Source organism: Cetorhinus maximus, chromosome 24 (assembly GCF_964194155.1).
Source record: "Cetorhinus maximus chromosome 24, sCetMax3.hap1.1, whole genome shotgun sequence".
Classification (NCBI taxonomy): domain Eukaryota; kingdom Metazoa; phylum Chordata; class Chondrichthyes; order Lamniformes; family Cetorhinidae; genus Cetorhinus; species Cetorhinus maximus.
Window position 1 is genome coordinate 8,407,817 of NC_135902.1, and position 19,451 is coordinate 8,427,267.

Below are 19,451 nucleotides of genomic sequence, written 5' to 3' on the forward strand. Positions count from 1 at the left end.
CCACTTCAGAGGGCAGTTAAGAGTCAACTACATCAACGTGGCTCTGGAGTCATATCTAGGCCAGACCAGATAAGGACAGCAGATTTCCTTCCCTGGAGGACATTAGTGAGCCAGATGTTTTTTTTTTAACAACAATCAATGATAATTTCATGGCCACCATTGCTGAAACTAGCTTTATATTCCAGGTTTAATAACTGATTTCAGCAGCCATAGCGGGCTTTGAACCCATGACCTCAGAGCATTAGCCTGGGTCTCTGGCTTACTCGTCCATCAACATTACCACTCTGCCACCATCTCCCCTGCCACCTTATGCTATGTGACCGGGTAATAAAGTGGTTCCTTATATAGAACCATTTTCGGTGAACATTCTTTCCCAAACGTAGGCATTTGAATAAAAGATTTTGTGGAATTCAGTTCATTTAGAAGGGAGTGAAAAGGGACAAAGCAAAGGTCTGATTTCTCAGTTCTTTTCTGAGTAGGAACCTAGATGAGTTATTCGTTCTGTAAGCATCTCCTTAATCCTCATTTATTTTTAACAGCTTCTGGTGCACAGGAGAAAAGAAACTGACTGTCCTTAATGAAACCCATTTGTTCACTATTGTATGGGTCTGTGCAGCATGGAGGTAATCCACTTCCTCTTATAGCACTTTAATTTTTAGGCCACCTCAGAACAGAGCAGTTTTCTGCCCACAATTCAGGAAGAAACAAGCATATTTCACGATAAGTGTCATTACGGTTGAACTAGGTGCAGATGCAACATGAAATGCATTGTGAAGAAAAATATATTCTCAGCTTAATTAGGACTTTTACTATGTTCTGCTACAATGGGCACATTGCTCTACTCTAGACGGTATGTTGGAGTTAACACTGGTGAAAAGGTGTTATCAGCAGAGCAGTGATAACTAAAACATCCATGTTTTAATTGGCAAAGTTTAAATTCGGCAAAACAGAAAGAAATGGCTTGCATTTATATAGCACCTTTAACAACTTTGGGATATCCCAATGCACTTTACAGCTGGTGGAAGGTCATTTTTTGAATTGTACTTGCTACTGTAATGCAGGGAACATGCAGAACAAGATCCCACAAGTGGCAGTGGCCTGATAATCTGTTTTTAGGTGTTGAGTGTTAATTATTGACCAGTACATCATGAAGAACTCCCCTGCCTTCTTCAAATCATACAGCGGGATCTTTTATATCCACGAAGGAGGGCAGACAGGATGTCTGATTATTGACTCATCCAAAAGCCGACACCTTCAATAGTGCAGCACTTCCTCGGTACTGCACTGGACTGCCGGCCTAGGTCTTGCACTCAGCTGACTCTGAATCCATGACAGGGACAGAATTCACTGTGGTTCATTTTTCTTGTTGAATTTCTTGTTCAGCAGCTAATACATGTTAAAAGCAGGTCTCAGTTGGTATCTACGAAACCTATCACTTCATCCTTTCAATTAAGGGAAAATCAGGGAGCCCAGAACTTGGAATCCATCTCTCACCTGACTGCACCACAAACGCTGGCTGCTTAGAACTCCGGTTAACCGGAAGTTGGGAGTTTCATCTGAGGTGCATTAGGCCCAATTATTCCTCTGAAACCAGTATTTTTAGGCATTCCAGTCTGTAACAAAAATAACTCAGCTAACTAACTGCCTTGGCTAGAGTTTGTGGACGACACTACGATGGTCCTTTGTCATACGCAAAAATGATTTTTAAAATTCATTCTTTCATTGGAGGTGGGCATCGCTGGCAAGGCCAGCATTTGTTGCCCCTTCCTAATTACCCTTGTGCTGAGTGATTTTGAGTGAGGCCATTTCAGAGGGCAGTTAAGAGTCATTGATGTGGGTCTGGAGTCACATGTAGGCCAGACTGGGTAAGGGTGGCAGATTTCCTTCCCTAAAGCACATTAGAATGTAATTATATAATTTTTTAAAAATATATCTTTTCTTAAGTTTTGTTCCACAGATTTTGGAGTCATCTTCACTAGAAACCATCTAAAAGGGGACTGCTTGCTCGTGCTGTTTGACAGAAGCAAATCTTCTGGCCTTCAAAATCAGGCAAGGACAGAGGTACATTTTCAGCACGTACAAGTGGCTACATGTAGATACCCCTGCTAAAATTCTCCTCCACATCAGCCAGGCCTGCAAATTCAATATGAACGTGAAAACACATCAATGATTCAACGTGTATAAACGCTGTAGACTGTCACAGTCAGAAGCCAGATACAAATGTGCCCCTTCAGCACACGCTGAGTTAGCTTGTTGTGTTAATTATGCGTGCTGTCTATTTAGTTAAGTAGGTAGATGGACACCTGAGTAGCAAATGGCATTTGCCATACAGGCCTGATTAAGATACATTAAGATTCGGCTTTGGAACATTATCTTGGAGCACTTTTGCTCCAAACTTTTACTGAAGTCCAAAATGATTAGTATTCTTGCTGTGCTAGGAGCACTGCAGCTTTATTTCTCATTGATGTGAGAAGCTTCTGAAAATGTAAAGCAGTCACCAGGTAATGAAGTTGGGGGAAATCGAACTGAAATGCACTACTAGTCTGACAGAGACGAACATACAGATTTATCAAAAGTCCACAATGATTAAATGAGGGGCCAATATTACACATTGCATTTAGCCATTTCACAAGCTGAATTCATTTTGTTACAAGCTAAAATGCTTATGGTTTTGGAGCAGAAATGCTATGTAATGAGATTGTGACAAAATAAAGCAGCAGCTACATATCCACTGGCAACACTTTGTGAGCTGTTTTTCAGATTAGATACATTAAAAATATCTTAAATGTTGCTTCACATAAATGCTTGAAAACACTGTTCTCTGTGACTTTCACCCCAGCTTTCCTCTCTTAGTCAGCGGCATTTTATTGAGATATGATTCCCAAGGTGACAATCTCCTCAGTAATTTTCCCAACTTGCCATTAGTCTTGACACTCAACTGTGACGGGTAGAAATACCTATTGCTGAACTCAGATATGAACGATTAGCGATCACGTAGTTTGTTTTGTGTGTGTTGTTATTACATTGCCATGTTTTACATAGATTAATACCTCGTAAAGATAACGCAAGCAGGAATGTTGTACAAGTTTGTTAAACATTTACACGTGACCAACTTTGCTTGGAATTTGACCATTGTCAGCCTGCCTGATTGTAGAGAATATCACGGCCCAGAAATTCGACAGCATTCTTACTTGTGTGCACAGGAGTAGGGGCAGAGTGTGGCTGGGGGTGCAGAGGGTAAATGCCCTGTCCCAGAATGGTGCAGCTCCCCAGATATTGTACCTTTAACCTCAATGTAATAAAGCCAGCACAAACCGGAGAGAAATTATTGCGGTACCCCCTCAGGAAAGTGAGTCCAGGGATTAGGGCCAGAATTTTACATCCTGCAGGCGGTCGGGAGCCGATCGCGATCGGGGGTCCGTTTCCCAGCCACTCCCAGGCCCGCCGATCGCGCACACCCACCGAGGGCAAAATTCAGGCCTAGGTTTGTCTTTCCTCAATATGGCAGGCGGCGCACTTCCAACTAGAAGCGCGCACGTACATCCTCTCTGCTTTTTTGGGGTCTTTAGGTGTTCATGGGGCGCCCTGAAAATAAGTGTTGTGCAATGCAATTTCTAGCCCCTCAAGCCCAGACCTGGTACTGCCTGTGGCCCACGTCCATTGCCTTCCAACAGAAGTCGCTGCGCAGTCATTAGCAACAGAATGGGTGACATTTCCTCACTTCACCCAGAGCACTGTGAATCATTGCAACCCCATGACCAGGGAGGGCAGATGAGGTCAATCCTCGGACTTCCTGGTTTTTATGGCTCAAAAACAGCAAACTTTTGCCCTCGGTGAGCTCATGAACGTTTAATGAAATCTTTTCTAGAAAGCCTGTGTTCCCGCAGGTTGTCTCTGCAGACCACGCACTTCACTGACAGGCTACAGAAGCAGCCAACGTCTTGCAGCTGCCTTCCATACAGTTCAAAACCATGAACAGCAGTAGGCTTGACTTTCTCGATGATTATGCTCACCCGGCACCATCAAAGAGCTGCGCCCCACACTCTGTCACCATAAGATTGTGAAGGAACGTGCTCCAGAACAACTCAAAGTAGCTGTTGGTCAAATTATGTGCACCGTGTCTGTACAGAGTTTGGAATAAGGCCTGTAGAATCAGCAATTAAGATGTCTCTTAAAATCAATTTAAGTTTCCCCTGTGAAAGGCTTCACAGTGAAGTAGCTATATCTTACAGCTTGTTGGTTGGAACCAATCAGCACTCACATCCAATATAGATTGTTGTTTCCCCCCTTATACTGGTATTCTTGTGAGTGTCCTGATGAGTGCAAGATGAAAAGCTTAGACATATCTCTTTTTTCAGCATTACATGAACTTTATAACACTTGTCTGACCATATGGCACTCTGAGGTAACCCACTGATATTCTTGTATCTCATATCAATGGGTATCAATACCTTATTTTGTGTGTGTGTGTGTGTGTTCCCACAATTGCAACATCCTAATTCAAGGTGAAAGCCTGTGGTTACTGAATAAGGTTTCAATCTCCAGTCAGTGATTACACTCTCTCCTCTGAGTCAGAAGGTCATGGGTTGAAGCTCCACTCCAGACACTTGGACAGAAAATCTTGGCTGACACTCGCAGTGCAATACTGAGGGAGTATTGCATTGTCGTAATATCCAGAGATATTACATTTCTTTTCAATTTAGTCCATAGCAGCTCATACTCCCTCAGCAGAACTTTTTTCTTAGTCCTACCTGTGTCGTTGGTACCTACATGGACCACCACAACTTGATCCTTCCCCTCCCACTCCAAGTTCCTCTCCAGCCCGAGGAGATGTCCTTAACCTTGGCACCAGGCAGGCAGCACAGGAACATAGGGAATAGGAACAGGAGTAGGCCATCTGGCCCATCAAGCCTGCTCCACCCTTCAACTAGATCATCTGCCTCAACGCCATTTTCCCATGCTATCCCCATATTGATATATATATCATATAGAAATCTATGATTCCCTGTCTTGAACATTCTCAATGACTGAGTATCCACAGCCCTTTGTGGTAGAGAATTCAAAAGATTCATCATCTTTCAAATGAAAAAAAAAATCCTCATCTCAGTCCTAAATGGCCTCTCTTATTCTGAGACTGTGTCCCCTGGTTCTAGACTCCCAGCCAGTGGAAATATTCTTCCTCCACCTACTTTATTGAGCCCTGTAAGAAGTGTGTATGCTTCAATGAGATTACCACTTATGCTTCTGAACTCTAGAGAATACAGGCCCATTCTCCTCAACTGCTCCTCATAGAATAACCCTGCCATCCCACAAATCAGTTTAGTGAACCTTCAATGCACTCCCTCTATGACAAATATATCCTTCCTTAGTAAAAGAGACCAAAACTGTACACTGTACTCCAGGTGCAGTCTCACCAAGGCTCTAGATAGTTGCAAGAAGACTTATTTACTCCTGTACTTAAATCTTCTTGCAATAAAGGCCAACATACCATTTGCCTTCCTAATTACCTGCTGCACTTGCATGTTAGCTTTCAGTGACTCATGAACAAAGACACCCAGGTCCCTTTGAACATCTACACTTTCTAATCTCTCACCATTTAAGGAATACTCTGCATTTCTGGTTTTCCTTTCAAAATGGATAACTTCACATCTTTTTTTACATTATATTCCACCTGCCATGTTCTTGCCCACTCTCTTAGCCTGTCTAAATCTCCTTGAAGCCTCTTTGCATCCTCTTCACAACTCACATCCCCACCTGGTTTTGTGTCATCAGCAAATTTGGAAATATTACATTTGATCCCCACACCCAGATCATTGATATAGATTGTCAACAGCTGGGGCTCAAACACTTGTCAAAGTGATCCCACTTGACAAAGCCTGCCAACCTGTGAATATTTACCTGTTTATTCCTACTCTCTCTTTTTTGTCCTTTATACAATTTTCATTCCATGCCAGTAAATTATCCCCGATTCCATGTGCCCTAATTGCTGACCTCTCGTGTGGGACATAATGAAAAGCCTTCTGAAAATCAAAATACACCACATCCACTGGTTCCCCCTTATTTATTTGATATGCATATTACATCCTCAACTACACAGCCTTTGGGATTCACTAGCTATTCTATAGAGATCAGTATCTATTCCCCTAACTATACTGTCCCCTACTGCAACCACATTTCCTTTTAGTCCCCCACTTGAATGACCCCCTGCACCATGGTGCTGTGGTCAGTTCGCTCATCCTCCCTGCAGTCCCTATCCTTGCCCATATAAGCTGTAACAATCTCGAGCCTGTTAACATCTTGGGCAGTAGATGCAGGGGGAATTGAGAAGAACATTTTTGCGCAGTGAGTGACAATGAACCTGAACTCTCTGCCCATGAGGGTGGTGGAAGCGGAAATAATCAATGTCTTTAAAAGGAAATTGGATGGATACTTGAAGGAAATAACCTTGCGGGGCTACGGAGATTGATTGGGAAAATGGGATTGACTGGATTGCTCCAGGGTAGCCGGTACAGGCTCAATGGGCTGAATGGCCTCCTTCTGGGACTGAAATGACTCTGGTGATCCTATGACAATTTCCTACGTTACAACACTGACAACACTTTAAAAGCACTTCCTTGGCTCTAAAGCGTTTTGGAATGCCCTTAAGTCATGAGAAACACTTTATAAATACAAACCCTTTCTTTCTGATCTGATCTAAGAGCTCAATCTGTAGCAAGATCTGATCTGCAACATTTGATGTCTGAATTACAAACTTGCCTTGGAATAAATGAAAATGGTTACACACTTGGAAAAGAGTAAATTTTTTAGAAAGATTTGATCTTATCTCAATTGGCTCCTTCACATAATAAATGTGCTGAGGAAAGACATTACATTTCCTGATCTCCACATCTTTCCATTCACAGACTGTGTTCTAAAACTTAAATAGTTCAGACTGCAAACTGCTAGATTGTTTATAAAGATGAACTAACAGTTCCTGAAGCCAATTCCTAAAACGTCCAGGCTAGTGAAGGAAGGCATTGCTGGAGAAGTTAAACTTATTCATTTTCGCTTGCTCATTATTACTGTTGTCAATCTTTTCTATGCTAAAAAGGAAAAGGTTTCCTCATGGTTGTTGCTGATTACATTCATAGGATGCTTTCACGCCCGCCTGGACAGAAAAGCATAAGAAGTCATTGTATTTTCTTCTTAAGATATTCAGAATAATACTCCATCAGGAAATAAAAATGAAAACTCTAGATTGGGACTTAAATAACAACAAAAGTCATTCTATTCAGCAGCATCTTTATACAGTTTTTTTTGTGAGCTGCTGTCATAAATTGAAAAGCTGTATTTAAATATATTAATATTCTTTACTCATGATGTTACACTCAGTGGTCCTTATGACTTAGTAATTTCTATTCAGCAATGATGGATGAATAAAATGTCTAAATTATTAATGATCAAAACTCATGCTTCCCCACTTAAAGAGGGCAGGGAGTGAATTGGAGGTTTAATTGCTCAGTATAAATGGCTTAGCGCATGTTGTCAATTTTCCCTGATGTCCACACTGCCTTAATTAAGACAATAAAGTTTGAATGAAGAATTCATGAGCAGGAGTTAGATATGAATTCACATTATTCTCAGGGCTTCACATCTTCGGAATAATAATTCCAACTGCTTTATGTAGTCATTATTTAACTTGTTGTTTATCGACATGTTCAGTTTTGATTAGGTTCCATTTTATGGTCAGCATCTTATTTTACATTAGGCTCTTTGTTGAAAAATCGAGAGTAGGGCTAAGCAGAGAGTTTATAAACTTCTAAGCAAACTGTAAAATGAGGGACTTAGCCTATTCTCACAAGTGGTTTATGGAGTGTGAAACATTTTTATGGTTGACAAGATCCCAGATCTCTACTTTATGAGCATTATTAAAGGACCAAATAGTGGGAATTACACATTATTGTCTGAATGTGTGAACAATTCATAACAAAACCCTATGTTTGCTATGAGCCAGGAAATTGAAAAGCTGGAAGACACTATTCAGGAAGTTCCAAATCTTCATCAGTGATCAGAATGAGTAGAAATGAGGGGTAAAAAGTTGTGTAAAAATTTCCAAATGATATAAAATTGAGGGGAAAAGCTGACCGCTCATTAAAAACAAATATATTTCCTGATTTCTAGCTCTTTCCACCCCCTTGACTCTGTTCTGAAACTTTAGCAGTCCAGACCCCAGACTGTTGGCATTGTTGGCAATCAGGATGGATAAACAGTTAGCCAATTTCTAAAGTGCGCAGGCCGGTGAAGCCATGGCAGGCATTGCTGGAGAAGATGAATGTTTGATTTCAGTTTTGCTTGCTTATTATTGCTGTTGTCAATCTTTTCTAACCTGCAAAGAACAAGGTTTCCTTCTTCATGATCGTCACTGATTATATTCATAGGATGTTCCAGAAAGTCTGAATACTTAGATAGCCTTTAGGAGTGGTCTGAAAGGTAAGTTCATGTATAGTTTGTATGTAAAGTTAGCACCATTGGAAATTGTACAAAAACTGTGATCTGAGGATAACAGGGCATTTTGATTATCAAGATATTTGAACTGCTTTGTCATTTAAAGAACATTTAGAAGGTGAACAAACATTAGAAGTTTAAGCGTAAATCAAATCTGTACAATGCATTAGCCAGCTAACTTGTTGTCTGGTTCCAGGTTAGGTAAGGAGGTGGAAGGAAGTAAATGGACCTCTGGCACAGGCCAATTATATCAAATTGAATGATGGCAAGGCACAAGAGGCTGAGTGGCCTACTACTGTTTCTATGCTCCTGCTACTAAGTTGGTATAGCACTCCGAAAAGAGTATCAAGTGGAGCAATGAGTATAAATTCTTGCTTAGGTCCAAGAGCTTGGAGAACAGATTGGTGTTCTCAGCTGGGTTCTTCACTACAAATTAAAAAATGTGAGAGGGGATATTATACTTCTGTGAAGCCATACTTTTGAATTTATTATTATTTTTGAATTATTTTTGAATTTACTGGCTGGAAACCCCTAATTGATTTATTTTCAAACGACTAAAGCCACATTCCAGTGAGTTGGGATCACAGTCAACGAAGGCTGCATATTTGCAACACTGTACCTTTGACATTGCAAAACCAGTGAAATGGAGACTTGTCTGCAAAGCTACACTAGGAACAATGGCCTTGGAGCAGCATGAAAGGGGGCGTCACCTCCTATCACATTAGCAAAGCATCTAAAGAATCACCTGGGTATTCAACAAACCATTAGACATAAACAGTTGGACAATGGGACACTGGCTGAGAGAGGAATTCCTAGCCATGATCTAATCAAGGTAACTGGAATAAACTGGCCATGGCCATATTTGGGTCACTAGGCAGTTGGACAAAGAAGCTCATATGACAGGCCAGCCTTTTGTGTGTTTAAGCGCCCACTTTTCCTACAGAACAAGACAAGCTACTGAGACGCTCAAGGAACAAGACTCTGGGTGGGTTCTCATTCTTTTTCTCTCCATCCAACTTGCAACCTTTGAACCCTGTCTGCTGATTGTGACTATTCAGGTGCCGCAGACAGAGATTTTAAAAAACAGGACTCAACCCAGTACTGCTGTCTCTAGAGGAACAGATCAATCATCTGTCTACATCGTTAAACCGCTCAATGGCAAAAGCAGCAGGACAGCAAGTTCTGCCTGAAAACAGCCAAGTCACCAACCTTCAAGAGCCATATATCCTTTTAAGTTTACTGAACTCTAAATTGCTTAATCTATCCTCCACCCTGGCATCGATTTGTATGTGTGAACATCGAATCTGTGTTTGAAAGTCAGGGTATTTTTATTATTTTAGTTAGACAGGGTTAAGTACAAAATTATTCTCTTTTCTTTTTAAAGACTTAAGAAAACCTGTCTAATTGTAACTTTTATGGTTACAGCACCCAAACAATTAGTCACTCATGGAATTGGAAAGTGTATACTTTGTTAAAGAAATAAAACGAGGAGAGGGAAAAGAGGGGAGCCATTCAAGTCCCCCTTACTTGATTGTAACAATACAAATACTTAAATAGCAAAAGGAAAAGGTAGGATACAAATTAGTGAACTGTTAATCTGAATATAGGGCCTAGAACAAGAAGGTACAATGGCTCATTATGGAAAGAACAAGTATAACACTGAAATTATACATCACAGCCTCTCTTGTAGAAAATAAGATGCATGAAATAAATTGTGACCTAATATGGTTAATGGAATGACAGTCGAAATGGCGATGAACTTTTGTTTGGGACAAGAAGCTACAGGAGTCTACAGGAGAGGGATATTCGTTTGGTAGCGATCTTTTTGCTGGATCAGAAGGTTGTGAAATCAAATCCTAACTTTGGAATGTGAGCTTACTCCTAAGGCAAAGTTTTTAGCTCAGTGGGCGGCACACGCCCGACCTGCTCGAGCGTAAAATGACACAGGTTGACGTTGGGAGAGTGTGCCGACGTCAACGCGCAGTTGCGCGATATTTCGGTTGACAGGCGTGCGCTGGAGTTGGCAGCATGCCCGCCGACAATTAAAAGGCCCGTTAAGGCCATTAAGAAGGTTATTAACTTATTCTTTTCACTCTCTGTCCAACCTTACAGTTGGCAGGCAGGCAAAAAGGCCAAGCAGCCTTCATGCTTTTTAAGAAACCTTATCCATGGGCGGGATGAGGTTTCCTAAAGCAAATAAAAAATTTAAAATTTACTTAATAACATGGTCTGCTCATGTGACAGAGAACAATGAGGGGACATGTCGTATTACATTTTTCATTTCCTTATTTTTTTTTTTTTGAAAATTCTTCATCCCCTTGAGGTAACTCGGTGCCTCAGGGAGATTTTCAAGCGCACACAGTTCAGGCTTGCCCCGCTCACCCACCTCCCCCCACCCGCACTGAGCGCTGCCGCTCACGTTTCATGCTGGACAGGCCTTCATTGGCCCAGCAGCATGAAATCACCTTCCGGCCTCGATCGCGGGCGAGGGTCAGCTTCCCGACTGCCCCCGCCCGCTCCCGCCAATCCCACCCAACATGGGTGAAATTCTGCCCCTAATATATGTTATCACCCCAGTGAACCAAGCACAGGGAGCACCATTCTTTACATAAAACATCAAACTGAGGATCCATTTTCAGACGTGGTCAATGGTAAAATGAATTCCTTGGCACTGATGACACAGGAGTAGAGAGTAAACCCAGTGTCGAGATTGGGAGCTGCCTGGTTCGCTTTTTTCCCTCTTGGATCTCGATGATGTATAACCGAAACGTACGGTCAAAGGTCGAAACGTGCTCAATGATCTCATTACACATCAGCTTATACATGTCGCTGTCGCTTCAAAAACTGTGGGCAGAATTTTACATTCGGCCAGCAGGCGTGGGCCCAACATGCCGGAACGTAAAACAACGCGCGGTGACATAGGGCCTGCGTCCCGACGTCATCGCAAACTCGCGCGATATTTCGTTCAGCGGGCGTGCGCTGGAGTCGGATGCACGCCCACCCGACAAGTTAAAGGCCTATTAAGGACCTAATTAAGCTGAAATTCATGCTGTCCGTCCAACCTTACGGTGGGCGGGCAGGCGAAAAGGCCAAGCGGCCTTTACATTTTTTAAGTGACCTCATCCACAAGTGGGATGAGCCTTCCTAAAGCGATTACAAATTAAATAAAAACTTTCTTTTGAAATTAAAAACATGTCCCATCTCATGTGACACAGTCACATGAGATGGGACACGTTTCATTAAATTTCTAATAGAACCATAGAACACTACAGCACAGAAAAACAGGCCATTCGGCCCTTCTAGTCTGTGCCGAAATATTATTCTGCTAGTCCCATTGACCTGCACCCAGTCCATAACCCTCCAGACCTCTCCCATCCATGCATCTATCCAATTTATTCTTAAAACTTAAGAGTGAGCCCGCATTTACCACGCCAGATGGCAGCTCGTTCCACACTCCCACCACTTTGAGTGAAGAAGTTCCCCCTAATGTTCCCCCTAAACCTTTCCCCTTTCACCCTAAAGCCATGTCCTCTCGTGTTTATTTCTCCTAATCTAAGTGGAAAGAGCCTACTCACGTTTACTCTGTCTATACCCCTCATAATTTTGTAAACTTCTATCAAATCTCCCCTCATTCTTCTACGCTCCAAGGAATAAAGTCCTAACCTGTATAATCTTTCCCTGTAACTCAACTCCTGAAGACCCGGCAACATCCTAGTAAATTTTCTCTACACTCTTTCAATCTTACTGATATCCTTCCTGTAGTTAGGCGACCAGAACTGCACACAATACTCCAAAGTTGGCCTCACCAATGTCTTATACAACCTCACCATAACATCCCAACTCCTATACTCAATAGATAAAAACAAAAAACTGCGGATGCTGGAAATCCAAAACAAAAACAGAATTACCTGGAAAAACTCAGCAGGTCCGGCAGCATCGGCGGAGGAGAATAAAGTTGACGTTTCGAGTCCTCATGACCTGTTGAAGGGTCATGAGGACTCGAAACGTCAACTTTATTCTTCTCCGCCGATGCTGCCAGACCTGCTGAGTTTTTCCAGGTAATTCTGTTTTTGTCCTATACTCAATACTTTGATTTATGAAGGCCAGTATGCCAAAAGCTTTCTTTACAACCCTGTCTACCTGTGACGTCACTTTCAGGGAATTATGTATCTGAACTCCCAGATCCCTTTGTTTCTCCGCACTCCTCAGTGCCTTACCATTTACTGTGTATGTCCTACCTTGGTTTGACCTTCCAAAATGCAATACGTCACACTTTTCTGCATTAAATTCCATCTGCCATTTTCTGGCCCATTTTTCCAGTTGGTCCAGATCTCTCTGCAAGCTTTGAAAGCCTTCCTCGCTGTCCACAATGCCTCCAATCTTAGTGTCATCAGCAAACTTGCTGATCCAATTTACCACATTATCATCCAGATCATTGATATAGACAACAAACAACAATGGTCCCAGCACAGATCCCTGAGGCACACCACTAGTCACAGGCCTCCAGTCTGAGAAGCAATCATCCACTACCACTCTCTGTCTTCTCCCACACAGCCAATTTTGAATCCAGTTTACAACCTCTCCGTGGATACCAAGTGTCTGAACCTTCTGAACTAACCTCCCATGTGGGACCTTGTCAAAGGCCTTACTAAAGTCCATGTAGACAACATCCACAGCCTTTCCTTCATCTACTTTCTTGGTAACCTCCTTGAAAAACTCTACAAGGTTCGTTAAACACGACCTACCACACACAAAGCCATGCTGACTATCCTTAATCAGCCCTTGCTGGCTGTCCAAATAATTGTATATCCGATCTCTCATAACACCTTCCAATAATTTACCTACTACTGACGTCAGGCTCACTGGCCTGTAATTACCTGGTTTACTTTTGGAGCCTTTTTTAAACAACAGAACAACATGAGCTACCCTCCAATCCTCCAGCACCTCACCCGTGGCTAAGGACATTTTAAATATTTCTGCCAGGGCCCCTACAATTTCTACACTAGTCTCCGTCAAGGTCCGAGGGAATATCATGTCAGGCCCGGGGAATTTGTCTACCTTTATTCGCTGTCAGGCAGCAAGCACCTCCTCCTCTTTAATCTCTATATGTTCCATGACACTACTGCTTGTTTCCCATCCTTCCTTATACACTATGCCAGTTTCCTGAGTAAATACTGATGCAAAAAAACTGTTTAAGATCTCCCCCATCTCGTGAGGCTCCACACATAAACGACCACTCTGATCTTCAAGGGGACCAATTGTGTCCCTTACTATCCTTTTACTCTTAATATACTTGTAGAAACCTTTCGGGTTTACCTTCACATTATCTGCCAAAGCAACCCCATGTCTTCTTTTTGCCTTCCTGATTTCCTTCTTTAGTATTTTCTTACATTTTCTATACTCTACAAGTACCTCATTTGCTCCTTGTTGCCTATACCTGCTATACACCTCTCTCTTCTTCTTAACCAGATCGCCAATATCCCTTGAAAACCAAGGTTTCCTATGCCTGTTAACTTTGCCTTTAATCCTGACAACAACATGCAAACTCTGCACTCTCAAAATTTCGCCTTTGAACGCCTTCCACTTACTGAACACATCCTTGCCAGAAAACAACTTATGCCAATCCACTCTTCCTAGATCCTTTCTCATTTCCACAAAATTGTCCTTTCTCCAATTTAGAATCTCAACTCAAGGACCAGACCTATCCTTATCCATAATTAACTTAAAACTAATGACATTGTGGTCACCGGACCCAAAATGTTCGCCTACACATACTTCTGTCACCTGACCTGTCTGGTTCCCTAATAGGAGATCAAGTATTGCCTCCTCTCTCGTTGGTACCTCTATATATTGATTTAAAAAACTTTCCTGAACACATTTGACAAACTCCAAGCCATCCATCCCTTTTACAGTGTGGGAGTCCCAGTTAATATGTGGAAAGTTAAAATCTCCTACTATCACAACTTTCTGTTTCTTACATGTATTTATAATAATGTATTCATTTATTTTTTAAAAAGTGCTTGAATCTCCCTGAGTCAGCTCCGTGCCTCTGGGAGATTGAAGTGCTCTTTTGCGAGCGAGGCCCGGCTCTCCCTCCTCCCCCACACCCGCGCAGGTAGCGCTCAGCGCTGTTGCTCGCGATCCACGCAGGGTGGGCCTTAATTGACCCGCCCATGTGAAATCGCAGTGCCCCCGCCCACTCCCCGCCAAGCCCGCCCAACGACTGGAAAATCCTGGCCCATGTAAATAAAACTTGATAGCCCTGAAAATGGGCGCAGGGACTCCAATCCATTCGATGCAGGCAGCACACCAACTTTGTGCTGCCTGCTAATTTAAATGATTGCTGTGTGCAGTCTGTGCTAAAACATGCTGCTGAAGTAGCTGCATCCTCAGCAGAAGGGTCAAGTTTGCATTAGGCTAGCGTCACTTAATGTTAACCTGCCTTGTATAAAGAGAGGGTGCATTCTAGCTGGAGAAGGTGCTGGAACTGTTTGTGAAATAGAGTCAGGGCAGGAGAAAAGTGAATTATGGTGCAACAGGGGAGAGAGCATGCACCAAAGTTCTCTGATGCTGCAATGGATTCCTTAGTGGGAGAGATTGAGGGGAGGAGAGATCAGATCTATCTATAGGGGGCTAAAAGGCCCTTCAAACAAACTTTGCAAAGGCAATGGGACCAGACAGACGTAGAGGTGAATGCCATGAGTCAAGCCCTGTGAATCTGGATGTAGTGCCACAAAAAAGTTCAATGACCCCACATGAGAGTCAAGGTCAGTGAATGTGTCTTCAAATGCCACATCCCACCAACTGCAACTCTAGCCTCACAGACTGCTTACTGTAACCCCCTCCCCAATCATCCACTACAAATAATCTCCAACAATAACAACACTCATACCTATAATGCATAGCTTGACTTCATCTTCACACAATTAGCACTGCTGCATGCCTCACACCCACATCTCACAATTTAGAGACACTGTCAACTATTCAACTATGACAGCCACATTACCAGAGCAAACTGCAACATGCTCACAGACACCCTTCCCTTTCTTTTTTGCAGGACAGAGTGACATGTAACCGAAGGCAGCAGGAGCTACCTAGATGGAAGAGGTGGCGTCTGTTATCATTCGTGCAGCCTTCACTGAGGGTCATGGCTACCAGTGGGGCTGAAAATACCAAAGATGATGATATCCTTAAACCTAATCCTCCTTCTCACATCATGCTGCCCCTCTTCCCACAATCTCTTCTGATGTATAAGTTGCAGATAATGCTTTTTAAAATTCCTTCGTGGGATGTTGGCCTCATTGGCAAGGTCAGCATTTGTTGCCCATCCCTAATTTCCCTTGAGCTGAGTGACTTGTTTGGCCATTTCAGAGGGCAGTTAAGGGTCAACCATATAGTTTTGGGTCTGGAGTCACATGTGGGCCAGACTGGAGAAGGATGGCAGATTTGCTTCCCTAAAGGGACATTAGTGAACCAGATGGGTTTTTGCAACAATCAATGATAGTTGTCATGGTCACTATTACTGAGACCAGCTTTATATTCAATGTATTAATTGTATTTAAATTCCGCCAGATGCCATGGTGGGATTTGAACCCAAGACCCTAGAGCATTGTTAACAGTACGTTAATAATATTGTTAAGAAACACAGATAAATGGCATGATTTAATTAAACACCTAGAGTACTTGTAAAGAGAAACATCCTCTGCGACTTGTGGGCACCACGAGGGCTGGGGTGAATTACCAACCCCCAAAACGACATTCTCCTTTAATTACGTAATGTTCCTTTAAATTTTCTTTTAGTTACAGCGCCCTTTAAGAGGCCAACAATTTGTTTAATCAGTTTGTTTAATGGGTTAATTTGTTAATTGTTTTATTTTTATCAGTATACTCAAAAGAGTATAAAGAGAAACTGCTGGGACACTGGGTTAGTGGGTAGGAAGCAGGCATATGTAATGCTGTATTTTATTATTTGTTCCTGGGATGTGAAGTGTCGCTGACTAGGTCATCCCTAGTTGCCCTTGAGAAGGTGGTGGTGAGCTGCCTTCTTGAACTGCTGCATTCCATGTGGTGTAGGTACACCCACAGTGCTGTTAGGAAATGAGTTCCAGGATTTTGACCAAGCTACAGTGAAGGAATGCTGATATATTTCCAAATCAGGATGGTGAGTGGCTTGGAGGAGAACTTCCAGGTGGTGGTGTTCCTGTCTGCTACCCTTGTACTTCTAGATGGTAGTGATCATGGGTTTGGAAGGCGCTATCTAAGGAGCCTTGGTGAATTCCTGCAATGCATCTTGTAGGTGGTACACACTGTTGCCACTGTGCATCAGCTGTGGAGGGAGTGAATGTTTGTGGAAGGGGTGCCAATCAAGCAGGATGCTTTGTTCTGGATGGTGTCAAGCTTCATGAGTGGGTTTGGAGCTGCACTCATCCAGGCAAGTGGAGAGCATTCCATCACACTCCTGACTTGCGCCTTGCAGATGGTGGACAGGCTTTGGGGAGTCAGGAGGTGAGTCACTTGCTGCTGCATTCCTAGCCTCTGACCTGCTCTTGTAGCTATAGTGTTTATATGGCTAGTCTAGTTCCGTGTCTGGTCAATGGTAACCCCCAGGATGTTGATAGTGGGGGATTCGGTGATGATAATGGCATTGAATGTCAAGGGCGGATGGTTAGATTCTTTTATATTGGAGATGGTCATTGCCTGGCACTTGTGTGGCACAAATGTTACTTGCCATTTGTCAGGCCAAGCCTAGATGTTGCTCAGGTCTTGCTGTATTTTTTGGACATAGACTGCTTCAGTATTTGAGGAGTCACAAATGGTGCTGAACATTGTGTAATCATCAGCGAACATTCCTATTTCTGGCATTATGATGGAAGGAAGGTTATGGATGAAGCAGCTGAAGATGGTTGGGCCTAGGACACTATCCTGAGAAGCTCCTGCAGTGATGTCCTGGAACTGAGATGACTGACCTCCAACAACCACAACCATCTTCCATCGTGCTAGGTATAAATCAACTATCAAAAGTATTCATGTCTAGTTCCATACTTCATCAACATGTTTGGAATCATTTAAACATCAGTCTCCATTGCAGAACAAACAGAAGCCACCCATTTCTGGGTGCTGCTGGGCAATCTCAGACTACTACCATCAGAGCTGCAGATATCAATGTTTAAAGGAACTTGCAGTGTGTCACAGCAAACTGTCCTCTGACAAGTTACTAGGATTACTGAGACACTGCCCCTGAGGAGTGCCAGTAGCTCCCTGGAGCATAAATCTTTGGACTTCTCTTAGGAAACAGCATTCATGCTCCCACCACTACCATTCCTCCAGTGTCCTCACTGTTGCCTGTCTGCCAGCCTGGACTGTACTCCAAAGCCAGGCCTTCTCATCACAATGCCACTCGAGGTTAGCATCCAAGGTCATCTGTGGTCTCCCCCATTGAAAGTCAGCAGCCTTCCACCAGCCATGGTGCAGCAACTGAGGTAGCACTGGGACAGGCTATGGCACAAAGAACAAAACACAAGATGCGGGAAATACTTGGCAGGTCAGGCAGCATCTGCGGAGAGAAAAACAGCTCATGTTTCAGGTCGATGACCTTTCATTAGAATCAGGGTGCCAAATTTTCGCTTATATGATGCGCTGTAAATGGCTGCACACCAGTCAGACATTGAGGGGGTGGAACCCAATTTGAATAAAGTTGATGATCATTTTAAATAGCTGGGGGGGGCGGTATCATTCATGCTGCTGAACATGTGTTCAGCTGTGTGTGTTTAAGAGATGGCGTTAACTGAAGCTTTGAACTCCAAATTGGCAGCTCTGCTGTCAAATCAGCATTACACACAGATTGACATCATAATCTTCCTACTCTGGAGACTTCTGATGGACCCTCCGTGTGTGCACACTAGTGCCCTTGCCAAAATAGTGATCAGTGTGGCACATACAAAAAAATATGCACAATGCTGGTAGATGCCATTTTGGATCAAAAACAACGTATCAAAAATCTGACATGAATGAATCAACTTTTGGGGCCAGTGTCTGTCATTCACTTGCCATCCATCTATTTTGTTTGTGAGCACTAAATTTTCTATTATAAATTCCTGCTTTCATTTTTACGATAGAAACTGTTTATGTAAAACTTGTCAGGTTGCAACTGCAACACTGCATCACCCCAGCCCCAGTGAAGCTCCTGCAGCACCACCACTGACAGCAGAGGGTAATTACTATGTGACAAGTTTACATAGGCAGCTTACATTATAAATTTGTAGATAGATATTGATACTGGAAAATTAAAAATAGCAGAATATCTTACTTTAAAATTGGGTTAATTATATCTGTTCATCCCATTCTAACTTCCCCTCACCCTCTAACTCTATTCACCTAAAGACTCCAAACGGTTTTGACTGCCCACAGGAGCTCAAGTAGTAGAATATTAAAATTACATAGCACAAGTAACATTTGTGCCACACAAGTGCCAGGAGATGACCAACACCAACAAGGGAGAATCTAATCACCTCCCCTTTACATTCAATGCCATTACCAGCTCAGAATCCCTAACCATCAACATTCTGGGGTTACCATTGACCAGAAACTTAACTGGACCAGTCAAATAAATAACGTGAATAAAAATACCTGGAAAAACTCAGCAGGTCTGGCAGTATCTGCGGAGAGGAACACAGTTAACGTTTCGAGTCCGTATGACTCTTCAACAGAACTAAGTAAAAATAGAAGAGAGGTGAAATATAAGCTGGTTTAAGGGGGGGTGGGACAGGTAGAGCTGGATAGAGGGCCAGTGATAGGTAGAGATAACCAAAAGATGTCACAGACAAAAGGACAAAGCAGTATTGAAGGTGATGATGTTATCTATTCCTTAGATAATATCATCACCTTCAACACCTCTTTGTCCTTTTGTCTGTGACATCTTTTGGTTATCTTTACCTGTCACTGGCCCTCTATCCAGCTCTACCTGTCCC

General features: G+C 42.7%; 1 protein-coding gene across 2 annotated transcripts in view; it reads right to left on the reverse strand.

Moving 5' to 3' along the window:
* The window catches only part of dnah9 (dynein, axonemal, heavy chain 9), a 563,627-nt gene that overhangs the window by 65,691 nt on the left and 478,485 nt on the right, over positions 1-19,451 (reverse strand). The gene's annotated exons all lie outside the window — the stretch shown is intronic.